The following is a 16,584-nucleotide window of genomic DNA, read 5'->3' as shown; positions in this document are numbered from 1 at the left end:
TTGTGTCTTGGGTGTTGGCATGTTAGCTATTAACTGAATGCGGTCCGGTGTAAGCTGCCTTCCCTCCTTGGACAGCGAGTGTCCAAGATAAACAACTCGCTGGACACAGAATTGCAACTTAGAAGGGGACACCTTGTGCCCCTTTTCGGCTAGAAATTTTAAAACTGTCAGTGATGCTTTTTCACATTCCGGTTCGCTTCTTGCGGTGATCAGCAGATCATCGACGTATTGGAGCAGAGCAGTGTTAACTGGCATGTGGATACTATCTAGTTCTCGTTTCAGTGCTTGGCTATAGATGCTGGGGCTTTCTGTAAATCCTTGAGGTGCGCGTGAGAATTTAAAGCTACGTCCATTTAAACTAAATCCGAACAAATATTGGCTTTCCGGATCTATTGGGACGCTGAAAAAGGCATTCTTGAGATCAATTACAGTAAAGAATGTTGCTTCGGAATCAATGGCTGTCAGTAATGACGAGATATCTGGGACCACAGGGAATTGTGGCACAATGCACTTGTTTAATTCGCGCAGATCAATAACCAATCGATATACTGGCGGGGCCTTTGGATCTGTTCGCTTAAGAATCGGAATTATCGGTGAATTACATACATTGGAGTCTGTTTCCACAACTACTCCTTGGGCAATGAGCTCGTCAATGATTTGTAGTAAAGCCACCACAGCATCTGGTGGTAACTTGTATTGTCGCATTCGTGGTAGCACCACTCCTGCCTTTAATGTGACTCGATATGGTGTAATATTCATGCAACCAACATCAGTAGGGCCTTGTGCCCATAGATGTGTAGGTAAAGTCTGCAGTCGGGGATCCATGTCTCTAGACACATAGTGACCTTTAAAATCACGTAAAAACAACCTTACTCCTTCCGGAGAACAACATATTATGGCTCCTAGAGCTTTCAATGTTTTTATTCCTAGCAAATTTTCTGGACATGATTTAGTAAGCAATAAATCTGTAGTTCGGGTCAGAGGTCCTATCGTAAGTGGAAGAGGCTTTGATACTTCATTAACAATAGGTTTTCCTGAAAAACCAAGGGAAATATTCTGAGAGCCTGAGAGGGGTGCCCCTGGAACTTCACTACGTTTTATAGTTGTTCGACTTGCCCCTGTATCGAGTAAAAATTTTCTATCTTGGCCTAATAATTCACTATGTACATAAGGTCCTTCTTGATCTACAGGAATCTCGATAAGGGGTAAGTCAACTTCCCTCTCTAGGCTAGTTCATGCGTAACGCTGATACTCAGGATATTCATACTGTGCGGTCTGATACATTTGTCGTGTTGTTGTCTGTGTGGCAGCAACAGGCAGCGCTTGTGCAGCTGGCACAAACTGTATAGACTGTTGTGCGGCTGGCATGGCCTGGGCATGCTGCAGAGCTCCTTGTTCATTCTGATCTTGTCTGAGTGGCCGTGATCTTTCTTGTGTTTTACCTATGGCGATATTATGTTTTAAAACTGGACAATCGTGTACGTAATGACCTGGCTTTTTACAATAATTGCATGTCCCTTTTACAGGTCCTGCTGAATCGGAATGTGTCATACCCTTTTTATGTCCTTCAGCTGGAACTGTCTGGGAAACTAGCATTTTCATTTTCGTGTCTTTCATGCGTCTGTGTTCATGTTCTTGTTCCTCTCTAATTCTATTGTGATGGTACTGTAACATTTGTAACATTTGTGATGGAGTGTTACCTTGCCAGGTACTCTCGAATTTTAATACTCTATTCTTTACTGGGGGCAGGGCATTTTCTACTAATTTTGTTACAAACAGATGTGGGTATGATTCGCTACTTGCTTTTATGCCACTATTTATACCAAAACATTTTTCAAATCGGGCATAGTAATCACTAGTGTCTTCATCTTGCTTCTGTTTACAGGCTGAAATTGTACCCCAATCTTCCTTTTTCGTAGTTAATAAACGTGGCAGTACCTGTACTAATAAACCTGGTAGTGCTTTAGTTTTATCCCCAAGTCCTGCTCCTGCAGTTCGGGCCTTTTCTCCCGCTTCTAACACTGACCATTCTATCTTTTGGTCTCCTACCTCCCACTCTTTTTCCTTGAGTTTCTCATAAATACCAGCAGGCATCAATACCTTTAATATTGTCATAATGTCGGGATAGGTATACTCTCCCATGAGTAACATGTCTTTTATTTCTCGGTGAAAACCCGCTGGATCTTTGTCATGACTGGGTACCACTTTCTTCATTTGTAACAATTCTATTTTTGATATGGGCGTATATACAAATACGCGCTTAAACTCGTTGTCCTCGCCTTTTATTGGGTGCACTTCTCGTAAGGGATTTTGTCTATCCATGTGATACGTGGTTCTTTCCTTGACGGGCAATGAGACATGCTCTGCGCATACAAAAAGAATATACTGCTTTCTTGATTCTAGAATTTCTTTAATTAATTTAGTACCTGCACCTCTCCATTTATTCATAAGCAATTCAGTCAATATGTCAGGTAAGGGACCAGGGTCCGAACGCTGACTCCGATATAGTATAATGAGTTGTTGAATCATATAAATCCCAACTAACCTCTGTTCATCTGGGGTGAGATTCAAAAATGTGCGTACTACTGTATCATCACTATATTTTCCGGGACTGTCCACCCAATGGACAGCTGCCCTGGCTAAATCTTGTTCATCCATAGAATCGAGAAAATGATAACCCCTTCGTTCTCGGAGTAGTTTGTCGGCGGTTTGGAACGAATGCTCGTTAGACCTTATATTAATTATAGGTATTTGGAAATTCCTGTTATTATCTGGACATATCGGACGTATCGGGTCAATAAGACATCTATTACTATTACAAGATCTTCCTCTTCCTACATAGGCTATGGTGTCTGACTGTCCTGTGGGCAGTCCTGACCCTTCTTCCTCGCTTTGTTCGAACTCGTCTACCTCTAATCTCTCTTCGTGTAGGCGTTCTATTTCTTTACGGATCTTTCGGCACATGGCTATTATACAATTTTGCTTATCATGTCTCCCTTCTGATATATTCTGGCTCCATCTGGTAAGAATTTGCATTGCTTCCGGGTTTACCCCCGGTCGGTCTTGATTTCTGATCACACAATTTATGAGGAAACGTAACAGTTCCCCCTGTATCTCTACTTTCTGGTATTCCATAGCTCTGTTAATACATTCTGGATCTCGCCCTGTTTGGACAAAATGATATATTTTATCTAGATGCGCAGTCATTCCTGGTAACTTCCCTAAATACACTGCGGCTCGTCTGATACGCAATGATGCCAGGGTCATTTCGTCCTCTTTACCGGGCACAGGGTCATATCTGCAATCTATAAGAAGTTCCTTCAGCGTACGGGCACTTATGAGTTTGGGTGTACGTGAATGTGCTGACTCTTGAAAAGTAAGTTTATTCATTCTGGGTGGCGTAGAAAAAATATTGGTAGCACCTCCCGTGGCCCCATCTGGGGTGTCGGGTGTGAAAGGATTCGTCGAACGTGACACAGCAACTACAGGTGTGGACACAGCTATAGAAGTAGCTGTAGGAGCGGATGCAGAAACAGATGTGCTTGCCGGAACTTGTGACTCGATTTGTTGCTGGAGGGATATGGGTACTGGATCTTGGCGTTGGATCTCCCTGGTATGCGGTCTATGCGGGGCGGAATTAGCATACTCGGGAGCTGCGTCATCTAAATATGAGGAAAGAAAAACATCTTCTGCGGTTCTAGGATGCCCCTTAGGATGTACCTTTATTGGGAACAATGGGGGTGGCAAGTCTTTCGGTATCTCTGGAGTAGCCTTAGGTAATCCTTCGGCCAGAAGGGGATACATACCATTCATAAGGGCATTTCTTTGTCTGTCTACTTGTTCTGATTTCACTCGGATACCTTCCTCAATTAATAGATTTTCTCGAACTTTATTTGAACTCTCTTTATTCTTTTCTTCCTGTCTACGTGCTTTTTCTGTGCGTCTATGAGATTCTTTACGCCATAACTCAACGGCGTCTTTCTGTGACTGTCTGACCTTCCTTTTCCATAACTCTTCCTCGACTTTCATGATGCACTCTGCATCCCAGGTTCCCGCTGTGGGCCACCTCTGACTTTCTGGTAATCCCTTGGTGTAGTCTACCCATAAATCAAGAAATAATATAGCGTCTAAGCCATGTTTATGATACATGAAGTGCCCTGGAGTGTCCCTAGGAGGAATAGGAACGGCTTCTTCGAGAACCCCTTTTCTAGTAGTGATCTGTCTTAATTTCGAAAAGAGCGGCATATTGGCAACTGATCCGATACTTAATCTTGAACATACTTAATACAAAAGCACAATAATGAACAACCATTCATACCACAATATGCAGGACGTTTTTAAACACATTAAACATTAAACATTAAACCTTTAACTGAAACAACAATGATGATCGTCTGCATAACTAATCACCAAGCTTAATTCTTGACAATAACTAGATACTTCGGAATACTTGATATACTGCTAAACAGTACAGATACACTGCTAAAACAGTGCAGACCGGATTTGTGTACCCAAACCCGTCTTGACCGGCACAACCTATGTGCACGTCAGAAATGCCTCCCCAGTAATGGTACTCACCGGGTAGCTTCGGAAACGGAAGGCCTCGGTAACTTGAACTTGAACCGGACTGGACTCGACTCGACTCGTCGGAAACTGGGCTTGACTTCGAACTGGTGGGCCTCTGTATACCTCGGATCTTGCTCTCTCAGCTAGGCTCTGGTCGGGATACTTCTCACTTCTCACCGCCTCGTCTGGGTGTTGATCGCAGTCTCAGTCGCCCCCGCTTGACCGGAGGGAGATACAGGAAATCCTGCTGGTACGCGTTATTGTCCGTCCAGCTGTGGCAGGAGACCGGGCCTGCAACTCACCGCCGGCGCGTGAGATGAGAAAGTGTCCCTGTTCGGGCGCCATTCATGTGGTAAATAAAATTCCTTTACCTGGACTTAATTTGATACAGAAACATAATAAAATAGCTCAGTAAAATGAGAGGCAGAATCCGTGGTATTAGAGATTCGGAATGGGCTTTATTCCAGTGATCGATTATAATCGGTTGCTCCAAGTTCCATCACCACGGGGGTTCAGGAAGTGAAGTACATACATTATTGACATGAAATGACTTTTATAGTACATACATTACAATGAAGCGAATGCAGTAGGCGTAACAATTGATAAGGAAAATGACGATTTATCTGCGTAACCAAAAATGGGTGTAAATAAGGAGTAAAAAGGAACATAATTGGTTATGATGTCACATATAGGTGGATCCATAAGATAATACTCGGCATAGATGCGCGCGCAGCAGCATGACGTGTAATTGACGTGTAACTAGGGGGTGAAGGGGACTTGACATTTAGCTCTACATGTGGAGACAAGAAGTCTGGGGGGTCAAGTCAACCTAATCCCAAATCATATCTAACATCCTATGTTTAAAGAACTATGTTATCCACGAAAGAAGGACTCTCGGACAGAATCTATTCTATACTGACTGTGCGTGCGTGTACAAGCGTCTAAGTGTCTACACTAAATGCGAGGGGGTAGAAATATTCCATGGTAACAGGACTATGAATTACTTGCATGAGGACAGAGAAGCCGGGCCTTTTGCTCGGTAACTGGAAGAATGTTTACTTAAACTACTAGGCAGGAATGCATCGGCTGAGGGGGAAGCAGATAATTCGAAGGTGAAATACAGTTCTTGGCAGAGAATAGGCTGATGTCAGGCTTCGTGAGCCGCGCAGAGAATGAGACAAAGTTCATGGTCACAGATGCAGGCTCAGACTGGAGCTTTCAGAGGCAGAAGGCAAGAAGAGTTTGATGACAGAATCAGGGCCTACTTGCCTGGACTGTAAAATGGAGTAACTGAGCCATATAAAGCCGGTGGCCTTTCATATTTAGGAATGGAATATCCGGCCTATTCATGGCGGATCTGACAGAGGACATGTTGACGGTGGACGCACATGTATTTGCGTATTCATAACTGGAACTGGAGGAAACATACATGTACTTGTAACATGCACATAGAACCGTTGGGGTCCAAGATAGGGGACATAACTGACCAGAAAAATCCATATTTCCACAATTCCACGGTATGGCATTGTGTGGTGTGGGGTGGAATTATGTGGTATGGAGTGGAGTGTAATTGTGTGGTGTGGAGTGGCATTGTGTGGCATGGAATTGAACTGTGTGGAGTGGAGAGGCACTGAGTGGCATTATGTGGACTGGAGTGGATTGGAATTGTGAGGCACAGAGTGGAATTGTATGGTGTGGAGTGGAGTGAAACTGTGAGGTATGGAGTGCAATTGTGTGGTGTGGGGTAGAATGTTATGCCGTGGAGTGGAATTATGTAGAATGGAGTGTCGTGGAATTGTGTGACATGGAATTCTATAGCTTGGAGTGGAATTGTGTTGAGTGGAGTGAAATTCTGTGCTGTAGACTGGAGTGCAAATGCATGGCATGGAACTGTGAGGTGTAGAATTGTGTGGCATGGAGTCAAGTGGAATTGAGTGGCATGGAGTAGAGGGGAATTTTGTGGCATATAATGGAGTAACATTGTGTGGTGTGGAGTGGAATTATGTGGTGTGGAATTGTGTGGAAAGGAGTTCTGTTGTGTAGAGTGGAATGGTATTGTGTGGAGTGGAGTGAAATTGTATGGCATGGAGCAGCATGAAATTATGTAGAGTGGAATTGAGTGGAATGGAATGTTGTGGCCTGGAGTGGAATTTAGTGTGTCACAGAGTGGAGTGGAATTTTGGATCATGGAGTTAAGTGAAGTGGTATTCTGTGGTTTGGAATTGTGTGACATGGCAGTATGTTTTGTGGAATTGTGTGGTGTGGGCTGAAGACGAATTGAGTGGATTGGAATTGTGTGGTGTGGACTGGATTGGAATTGTGTGGCATGGACTATTGTGACATGGAGTGAGTGGCATGGAATTTTATGGCTTGGAATTGTATAGTGTGGAATTGTGTGGCATGGAGTGCAGTGGAATTGTGAGGAGGAGAGTGTGTTTGTGTGGCATAGAGTGCAGTGAGGTGGAATTGTGTGCCATGGAATTGTGTGCAGTGGAGTTCAGTTGAATTGAGTGGATTTGAGTGGAATTGAATGGCATTGGCTGGAGTGCCATTGTATGGTATGGCATGGTGTAGTGTGGAGTGGAATTGTGTGGCATGGAGAGGAGTGGAATTGTGTGGTGTGAAGTGGCATTGTGTAGCATGGAATTGAACTGTGTGGAGTGGCATTATGTGGGCTGGAGGTGAGTGGAATTGTGAGGCATGGAGTGGCATGAAATGATGTAAAGTGGAGTGGAATTGAGTGGTGTGGAATTGTGTGGGGTGGAATTGTGTGGCGTGGAGTGTAGTTTGATTGTGTGGAGTAGATACAAGTGGAGTGGAGTTTTGTGACGTGGAGTGGATGCCAGTTGTATGACGTGGGATTGTTTGGCATTGAGTGGAATTGTGTGGCATGGGGTGGAGTGGCATTGTGGCACAGCCTCACCACACACCTACTAACACCTACTCAGTGCTGGGATACCCTTATGGGTGACAAGCAGCACTCTACAAATCCGCCTTACAGTACATTACAATGTTGTGGAATTATGTGAGGTGGAATGCAGTTGAATTGAGTGGAGTGGTTTGGAATTGTATGGCATTGTTTAGAGTGCCATAAGATGGTATGACATTGTGTGGCGTGGAGTAGAATTGTGTGGCATGGAGTGGGGTGGAATTTTGTGGTATGGAGTGGCATTGTGTGGCATGGAGTTGAACTGTGTGGAATGGAGTGGTATGGAGTGGCATTATGTGTACTGGAGTGGAGTGGAGTGGAATTGTGAGCCTTGGAGTGGAATTGTGTGGTGTGGAGTGGAGTGAAACTGTGGGGCGTAGAGTGCAATTGTGTGGTGTGGAGTAGATATTCATGCAGTGGAGTGGAATTGTGTGGCATGGAGTGAAATTATGTAACGTGGAGTGGCATGGAATTGTGTGAAATGGAATTGTATGCTTGGAGTGGAATTATGTAGAGTGGCGCGAAATTGCATAGGATGGGACTGTGAGGCATGGAATTGTGGTGAGTGGAATTGTATGGCATGGAGCAGAGTGGAATTGTGCAACATAGAGTGGAGTGAAATTGTGTGGTGTGCAGTGGAATTATGTGGTGTGGAATTGTGTGGCATTTTGTTCTGTTGTGTAGAGTAGAATGGAATTGTGTGGAGTAGAGTGGAATTCTGTGGCATGGAGTGGCCATGAAATTATGTAGAGTGGAGTGGAAGTGAATGGAGTGGAATTCTGTGGCATGGAGTGTAATTTTGTGTTTCATGGAGTGGTGTGGAATTGTGGATCGTGGAGTGGAGTGAAGTGGTATTCTGTGATGTGGAATTGTGTGAATGGAATTATGTGGCCTGGAGTTGAATTGAGTTGATTGGAATTGTGTGGTGTGTAATGGCTGTGGAATTGTAAGGCATGGACTAGTGTGGCATGGAGGGAGTGGCATGGAATTTTGTGGCTCGGAATTGTGTAGTGTGAAATTGTGTGGCATGGAGTGGAGTGATATTGGGAGGCGGGAGTGGGGTTTTGTGGCATGGAGTAGAGTGGAGGGGCCTTGTGTGACATGGAATTTGTATGTAGTGGAGTGGAACTATGTGGCATGGATTGGAGTGGAATTGTTTGGCATGGAATTGAGTGGAGAGGTGTTGTGTGAAACTGTGTGGACTAAAGTGGAATTGTGCAGCGTTGAGTGGCATGAAGTGGAATTGAGTAGCATGGAGTGGAATTGTGTGGCTTGGACAGGAGTGGAATTGTGGCATGGAGTACAGTAGAATTGTGTGGTGTGGAGTGGGCTTGTGTGACTTGGCGTGGAATAGAGTGGAACTGTGTGGAGTGGAATTGCATGGCATCAGCTGAAGTGGAATCGTGCTGCATATAGTTGAGTGGAATAGTCTGGCAGGGTATTGTGCGGCATGTAATTGTGATGAGTGGAGAGGATTTGTGTGGGGTGAGGTGGACTGGCATGGAGTGGAGTAGAATTGTGGGGCATGGAATTGTGTGGTATGGAGAGAATTGGGTGAAGTGGAATTGTGTGGCGGGAGTTGAGTAAAAATGTGTGATGTGGAGTGGGGTTGTGTGGCATGGAGTGGTATGGAATGGAATTGCGTGGAGTGGAATTGTGTGGTGTTGAGTGGTGTGGAATTGTGTTGCGTAGAGTGCAGTGGAATTGCACAGAGGCGTTATTTTTCTGAAGAGCATCAGGCTCTTGTGATTAGGGTTACTTCTTGATGTGTGGGTGTCTGGGCTCTATTAGTCTGCATTGTAGTTGTAATGTTTAAGAGTAAGAACAGTTTTTGCCTGTCACAGTACCACAGTCAGACTGTAAAATGCCTTATGCAGGAGGTGTAAGCACAATCAATGATCGACGGACTCATGTTTGAGAGGAGGGTGTATTCTGCCCCGAAAAGGTTTTCATTGTTCCCCGTTCCTGATCTGCACTGATTTCCGGTTTTGCATCCTATTCAAGTAAACCCACCAAGCATGAGTTCCTCACCCTGCTTACGTTGTGAAACGTCTCCCTTATGGGACTGGACCGCTGGGACGAAGCCATAATCACCCAGAAACTGCTGTGCAACTAGGAAAAAATAACAGCAACAAGTACTGAGTATGGACGCAAATCATATTGGTGAAAAAGAGAATCAAAGGAGGCAGGTAATCTTGAGACAATACTTATGGAGGGAGCACGTGGAAGACGATGTTTTGAAAAAGCTGTACTACGCTATAACATAGTGCAGAATGATACAAGTTACTCACTTCAGTTGATAAGTCAAAAAATAACCTAACAGCCAAAAGCCAATGATTCACAGAGGAGAGTGCAAGGAAGGAAGGAAGCCAAGGCAAAGAAGAAGGGTCTGTTGAGTACTGCATCATTTTGGGGAGGATGACGCTCAGAGGGCGTCCCCTGTGGTGGTTTCCAACTTTCCCCTATAGATCTGTGAATCACGAGTAGATTTGAGTACCAATCCACACAGCAAACACGCGGCTCTGCTTGCCCTCTCTGGGCCTGAGGAGATCGCCACTCGCCAAGCTTCTCTGTACTTTCTGAACTTCAGTGTTATGTTTATGGTACCTCAAAGCGCTGTGAAGCAGTCAAAAAGCGCGACATTGTTGCCACGTGCAACACCTAAGATGCACACTATGCATGTCCTGCAGCCAGCCCCTATGCCTTTGGCAGGAGTTGGCACCTTGGATAGAAAGAGTAATACATGTAAAATAAATTAATTAATAAATGTAGGGGCATTATTTTAAAAGTCCAGCGCTGTCATATACCAGAATTGCTAAAGACCAAAGCTGCCTAGTCTTAACTCCACCTCATGTCTTTTCCTTCAACAATGCTGTAATTTCTGTTTCTTTGTCTAGCTTTTGAAGGTTCTTTTCCATCCCTGCCTTTTACCTTGTCACTGATCTCCTAACTTTCTCTTCCACTTTCTTTCAGCCTTTCTGCCTTCTGGGGTAAAATGATGAATACAAGTCCAGGTCCCCAATGTGAGTGCAGGGGTCTAAAGCCTGAAATCACCTGTACAAATTAAACACTGCCTCGGTCCTGGGGCGCAGGAATACTCAAATTGCTCGGCTTTGTACTCAGAAATATGTCCTCTATGAGACGGCAAGTGTTACATTTTAAGGGCCTCTCAACACATTGTGCAGGGGCTTCATAATTCCCTTATGCTTCATGTAGGCAGATAGGAGACCTTCTCAAGCAGTTGGCTGCTGGTAGGTGGAGAAGGAATAAGGGATAGAAAGTTGAGGTGACTTTCTGTCCAGGTCATAAAAGCAAATATTGGCAATGATTACAATTTCACTCTCTTTGAGAAATGTTGAGACAAAATTAGATTAAATTGTCATTTAAGTCACCTTTTTGATGCTTTGTATGTATCTTCTCAAGAGTAACGACAGCAAGAAAAGTCTCATTCTCCATTGCCTACAGCAAAAGTGCTCACGTTTATTTATTGCACATTTGTAGCTAGGAAAACATATTCAAATATGCCTTAACTATGTTCACTCACAGTACTCTATGTATTACCATCACACAAGGGTGTAAGAACTGAAGAATCATTAAAAAGGGAACCAAAAAAATGACTTAAGTAGTGGATAAGTATTTAGCCTTTAAGCCACCCAGCATCCAACTCCACTTTAACATAATCTACCAGTAGTTGCCAAAGCTAAAACAAAGCCAACAAAAACAAACAAGCACTGGTTCTTTATGTTCTAAAACCAGTCCTGCAGAGTGTCCCAGATCTTCTAATTTTTGGACAGATGCCCTTTCAACTTATTTCAATGTCCTTCCAAAGGCCATAACTTTTCTTATTTTTCAAGGATCAAGAACAATATCCCTGTATCCCAGCCGTAGGCGGTGCCGGTAAGAGAGGTGGGGAAGTAGGGCCGGATGGGGGGGATTTAGACAGATGACGACGAGGGTAAAATAATTCTTTATTACATTTTCCTTCGTGGTCGTCTGTCGAATCCCCCCCAACCCAGCCCGACCACTCTTACCTGCAAGGGCCACTCCTGCTGCATCCATCAGGACCGCCACAACGCTGAGCCAATTTAGGAAAGATCTGAAAACTCACCTCTTTAAAAACACTACATCACAATGCATTAACCATCCACAATCCAGCCTCCTCTCTGCTTACTCTCCCACATTATGTGCACCCAGGTGCCCTCTGATTCATTACACCATGTGTATTGACCACTATAATCTCTTACAAATGTATTTAATCATTTATAAATTGAGCAAAGTATGCTTCCCAAACTATCTCATCTGGATTTTACTTAATTTGAGACATTTTCACAGAGTTTCAAACTGTTGTGAGCAAATACACTGGCTCTCTATATCCAAAATAATTTGCTTAAAATCTGCATGTATTACCCACAGAATTGTGCATGACTGCATTCCTCTTTTATTATCTGTGAAATTCAAGAAACCCCAACTAACCTGTGATCTGAGATATAGCAACTGCCTTAGATTAATCAACGCAAAAACCAAAGGAAACTGGTATGCTCAGACGTGAGTCCCTTGCTCACTTTGCCACTGGATTCAAGCAAGCCTGGCTGAAGACGGCTGAAATGCCAGAAACCGGTCCTAGGAAGCTTGTTTCCGGTCCAGGGAAGACATGGCTTGGCAGTTCGGGCTGGACTGCTCCCATGAGGCACAGGGTCAGACTGATTTGCATATGGCCATGTCTGAACTGGGGTGGCAGAGTGGGCTAAAGAACGGTGATGGATTAAACCCAGATCAGTTGACTAGGGGTGAGTGCTTGCAATGTTCAACACTCCGTCCATCATTTCCTTTGGTTTTTGCTTTGTTCGCCATAAGTTGGCAGGGTATGCTCAGACGTGAGTCCCTTGCTCACTTTGCCACTGGATTCAAGCAAACCTGGCTGAAGACGGCTGAAATACCAGAAACCGGTCCCAGGATGCTTGTTTCCGGTCCAGGGAAGACATGGCTTGGCAGTTCGGGCTCGACTGTTCCCATGAGGCACAGGGTCAGACTGATTTGCATATGGCCATGGCTGAACTGGGGTGGCAGAGTGGGCTAAAGAACGGTGATGGATTAAACCCAGATCAGTCGACTGGGGGTGAGTGCTTGCAATGTTCAACACTCCGTCCATCATTTCCTTTGGTTTTTGCTTAGATTCATCAACCCCATTACTACATTGATGACTCAGGGTGGACAATTCTTTTGATATCAAGGTGCTATCCTGTGGAGTTCCATTCATTTTTTCTTTGAGAGAAGAATCTAATATATTTACATTCAGACGAGCTTTAAAAACATGCCTATCTGAATAGATCAACTAACTGTTCTACTTTTGCTTTTCCAGTAGCTTTGTAGACAGTTCCAGATGACCAAATAGGCAAAGAAGGCACCGGCCTATGGGCCCCACTGCTTTTAGGGGTGCCGCGACAATGGATCAAAATAATATTGATTTGATCTTGAAAGAAAATTAAAATCAACTTTTCATAAATATTGTTTCCAAGAGATAGAAAAATAGGTATCAACTCAAAGAAACAAAAACTTTACATTAAAGACTCTATAGGGAAAATGCTGTATTAAAGTAATGTACCCATTAACAACTTAAAGTACATAAACCAGAGACATCAGATTCACATAACAGTTTGTCTCTGAAAAGCTCATCTTCTAGCAGCTATCAGTTTGTCAAACAAATCCGGTGCATTGGTTATTAGGAGATAAGATGCAAGGGGGGCCTTGAAATTTCGACTGCATGGGGCTCTCCACAGGGTTTAATCTGGCACTGATTATAGAATGATAGATAGTGCCAGTAGACTCCAACCTTGAGTGGTAGTACACTCTACAAATATTCATAAATAAATCAAAGTAGCGAATGCTCCCCATATCCAACCTAATGATAAACTATGTTTATCTTGATTCTACTAATCCCCTTTTAATAACTTCGGCTGTAAATTGTGCTGCCTTTTGTTTCAGAGCTTTCAGTGATTTGCAATCATGTTCTCAAAGAGAAAATTATTATGAACAGAACTGCTGTAACCCCGATGTGCTGATTGTGCTCATGAGTGAGGTATATAAGCACATGCTCTAATTCTCACACATTTTTGCTCTACCATTCACTTTCAACCAATATTAACTTTAGGGAGGATCTGACTCCGGCCTCCCCTCCAGGAGGGACACCATGCTTTTCAACTTTTGCTTTTAATTTTCTCCCTCGGAGTGCATTTTCCTTTCATTAAGCCATTTAATGCTTGAATTTTATATTTTTAAAATATATCGGACTATATAGTTTGAGTGTGAATCCAGTTGTATCATATTTGTTTGTCACATTGGAAGTATAACTGAAGATAAAGCCCATAAGAATGTGAAACAGTCAACCATTAAAAAACACAAAAAACAAAAGCTGCCATGTAACCAATTAAAAAATCTGGTAAAGTACACCCTCCTTTTCTGAGGGAAGCAGACATATTTCATCTGGCAACTCTAGGAGTATTTCCTGTCCAAATGAAAGAACCCACCAAAATATTCAGCTTCATTAAAAATCACACCGAACTTCCTACTCTACAGGGTAAACACTGGAATTGGAACAAACATTGCTAACGAGTAATTATTTTGACCAACGTTATGTGATCGATGTTGGAAATGATCATCTTGTGTGATGTATTCCCCAAAATGTTTGCTTTGACTGTGTTTGTTGGCTTCAGGACTCTCTGAACTTTACCCCTGCTAACTAGTATTAAAGTGCTGTGCTCCCCCTTTAAACATAAGAAATTGGCATAGCCCTGATTGGCATATTTAACTTACCTATAAGTCCCTAGTACAGGGTGCCAAAGGGTACCCAGGGCAGCTAAGATAAATGTCACAAGTGAACTGCAGCACCCATTTTGCCACCCACCATTGTGACAATGCAAACATGACAGCAGGCCTACCGCCAGGAGCCGGACTGTGCAGGGGTCAACTGCAAATTCAACCTTTCAGAATAACCCCTTTTAATAGGCTTTAAAATTCCTTTTAGATATTTTAAAGTCAATCCTAAATAGGCATTTTTGCCCATAAGGCAGGTTGTCAAATCACTACATAATATAGAGGGCCCAGGGGAAGATAGAATACCCATTTTGGTACAAAAAATATTTCTCATCCCTGCCCCCTTCCCCCAAATAAAGCTTGTTTTTGACAGCAATTTCAGGGGAGCAGAACCAACCATGTCTTTCAAAAGAAGTAAGCTGAGGACCTTTCGCAAACTTGGTAAAGACCCCTACATATAAAGACCATATCATTTCATTTGATTGTTTAATGTGAACTACCAGATTTTTATGAAAATTATGTGAATACATTGATGAGTATGACTGGTGGAACATGTGTTATTATTAGTGGCAAATATGCATCTTTCACTGGCAATAAGGCCACTGACAGAGTCTAGGGGTCAGAATAGATTCATAAAATTATTCCCATGCTCAACCCTTAGTAGCTTGGGTGCAAGCAGGCAGACTTAACTTTTGAGACATGTATGTAAAGCATTTAAAAACACCAATTCAGTAAATAATTGAGACACAATGCACAATAAAAATCCAACACCAATTTATAAAAATATGGGATATTTGTATATTTCAAATGACACCACAATGAAAATAATCCAATGTAGGGACCCAAAGATATGTTTTTTCAAAGATTAAACACTTTCTAGTGCTTAGAAACCAATAGAGCCACTTCTGGACACTTGGTCACCTCTGACTGGGACAAAGTCAAAGTTTGAGGCTGACCGTGATGGAGCCCTGGTCGGACACCCTAAGCGGGAGGTCCCGGTTAAGATTTTACTTTCACACGTAGAAATTTTTCTGGAGGATTTCTCCCCAGACGTCGTGCAGCCTCCCACAGCAGGCCGGATTCGATGAGGATTCGACAGATTGCCATTCTGTGAGAGTCCGGTAACCCTCTGAAACTTTTTCACAAAAGTTAACCAAACTTTCAGAACTTTTTGAACTTCTTCTTGAAGTTCCTCTTGAAGGTCCAAAGTATCCAACACACAATCCAAGGGTCTGGAATCTCTGAAACGGTCCTTGAAAGGTTGGGAATACAATTCCCACAATGCACCTGGACACCACCCTTAAAAGTCTACTGGGTATACTCCAGGCAGGTAATTTTTAGTGGAGTTGATAAAGGTGAGCTGTGTTAATCTGTACCTTGCAGGGAGCCCCCTCTTTATTCCACTCAAAACAAGGAACATCCAAAGGGCTGTAGTTCCAGATAATGCAGCAGGCGCAGTCAGTCAGAATACAGGGCCTGATGGTGCAAATCAAGTTTCCAGCTTGCCAATCTTTCTTCTTCTCTCAGTTTCAAGCAGCAGAGCTGAGAGGTACTGCTCCTCTCTGATACTTATTTAGTGTTTTTTGGGTCAAGCAGGAGGGCACTCCTGTCCAATGAGGTGCAGGGCAACACCACAGAGTATGACAATTTCCTCCACAGGGTTTCACTATAGTCTCCCAGAAAGCACTGTTCTTGCAAAAGTGAATATGGCTGAACCCTCAGCAGAGAGGCAAGAGCTGGCTAAACCAACCTCCAGGATGACTCATCTCCATATTCTCCTTCCCATTGGCATCTGCAGATTCCTTCCTTAAGTCTGTCATCTGGCTGGGTTAAAGGAGTAGGGTTGTAGGTGGGCTTGGCTTCTTTTGGAAGTCCCCTCCTTACTTTTAAGAACATTGTTTACGATCTCTCCCCCAGCTCTGGAATTCCTATGCAGCAGAGTCCTCTCCCCTCAGAATAGCCCTTTCACCCCATGAGCTACTTATCACCTCACCAAAGCAGCCTGGCTAATCCACTTAACTCTGACCAACCAGGGTGGATCACTGGAATGCTGAATGTTGGCTTACAGTCAACAAAGTCCTATAATTTCTTATCTGTACCTTTTAGGATAAATTCAACAATAACATTGTTGGATTTATCAATACCAGTCTCCTAAGTTCTTGCATTATATTTTCAGTTAACCCTGATGTTCGTTTTTAATTAGTAATTTCTTGTCATGTTAACCTATGTGGCTGGGGATCTGCAATGGGCAAAATGAACTGGGAAAATTCTCAACTACC

Source organism: Triturus cristatus, chromosome 6, assembly GCF_964204655.1.
Source record: "Triturus cristatus chromosome 6, aTriCri1.1, whole genome shotgun sequence".
In the NCBI taxonomy this organism is placed as follows: domain Eukaryota; kingdom Metazoa; phylum Chordata; class Amphibia; order Caudata; family Salamandridae; genus Triturus; species Triturus cristatus.
This window is presented reverse-complemented; position numbering follows the sequence as displayed.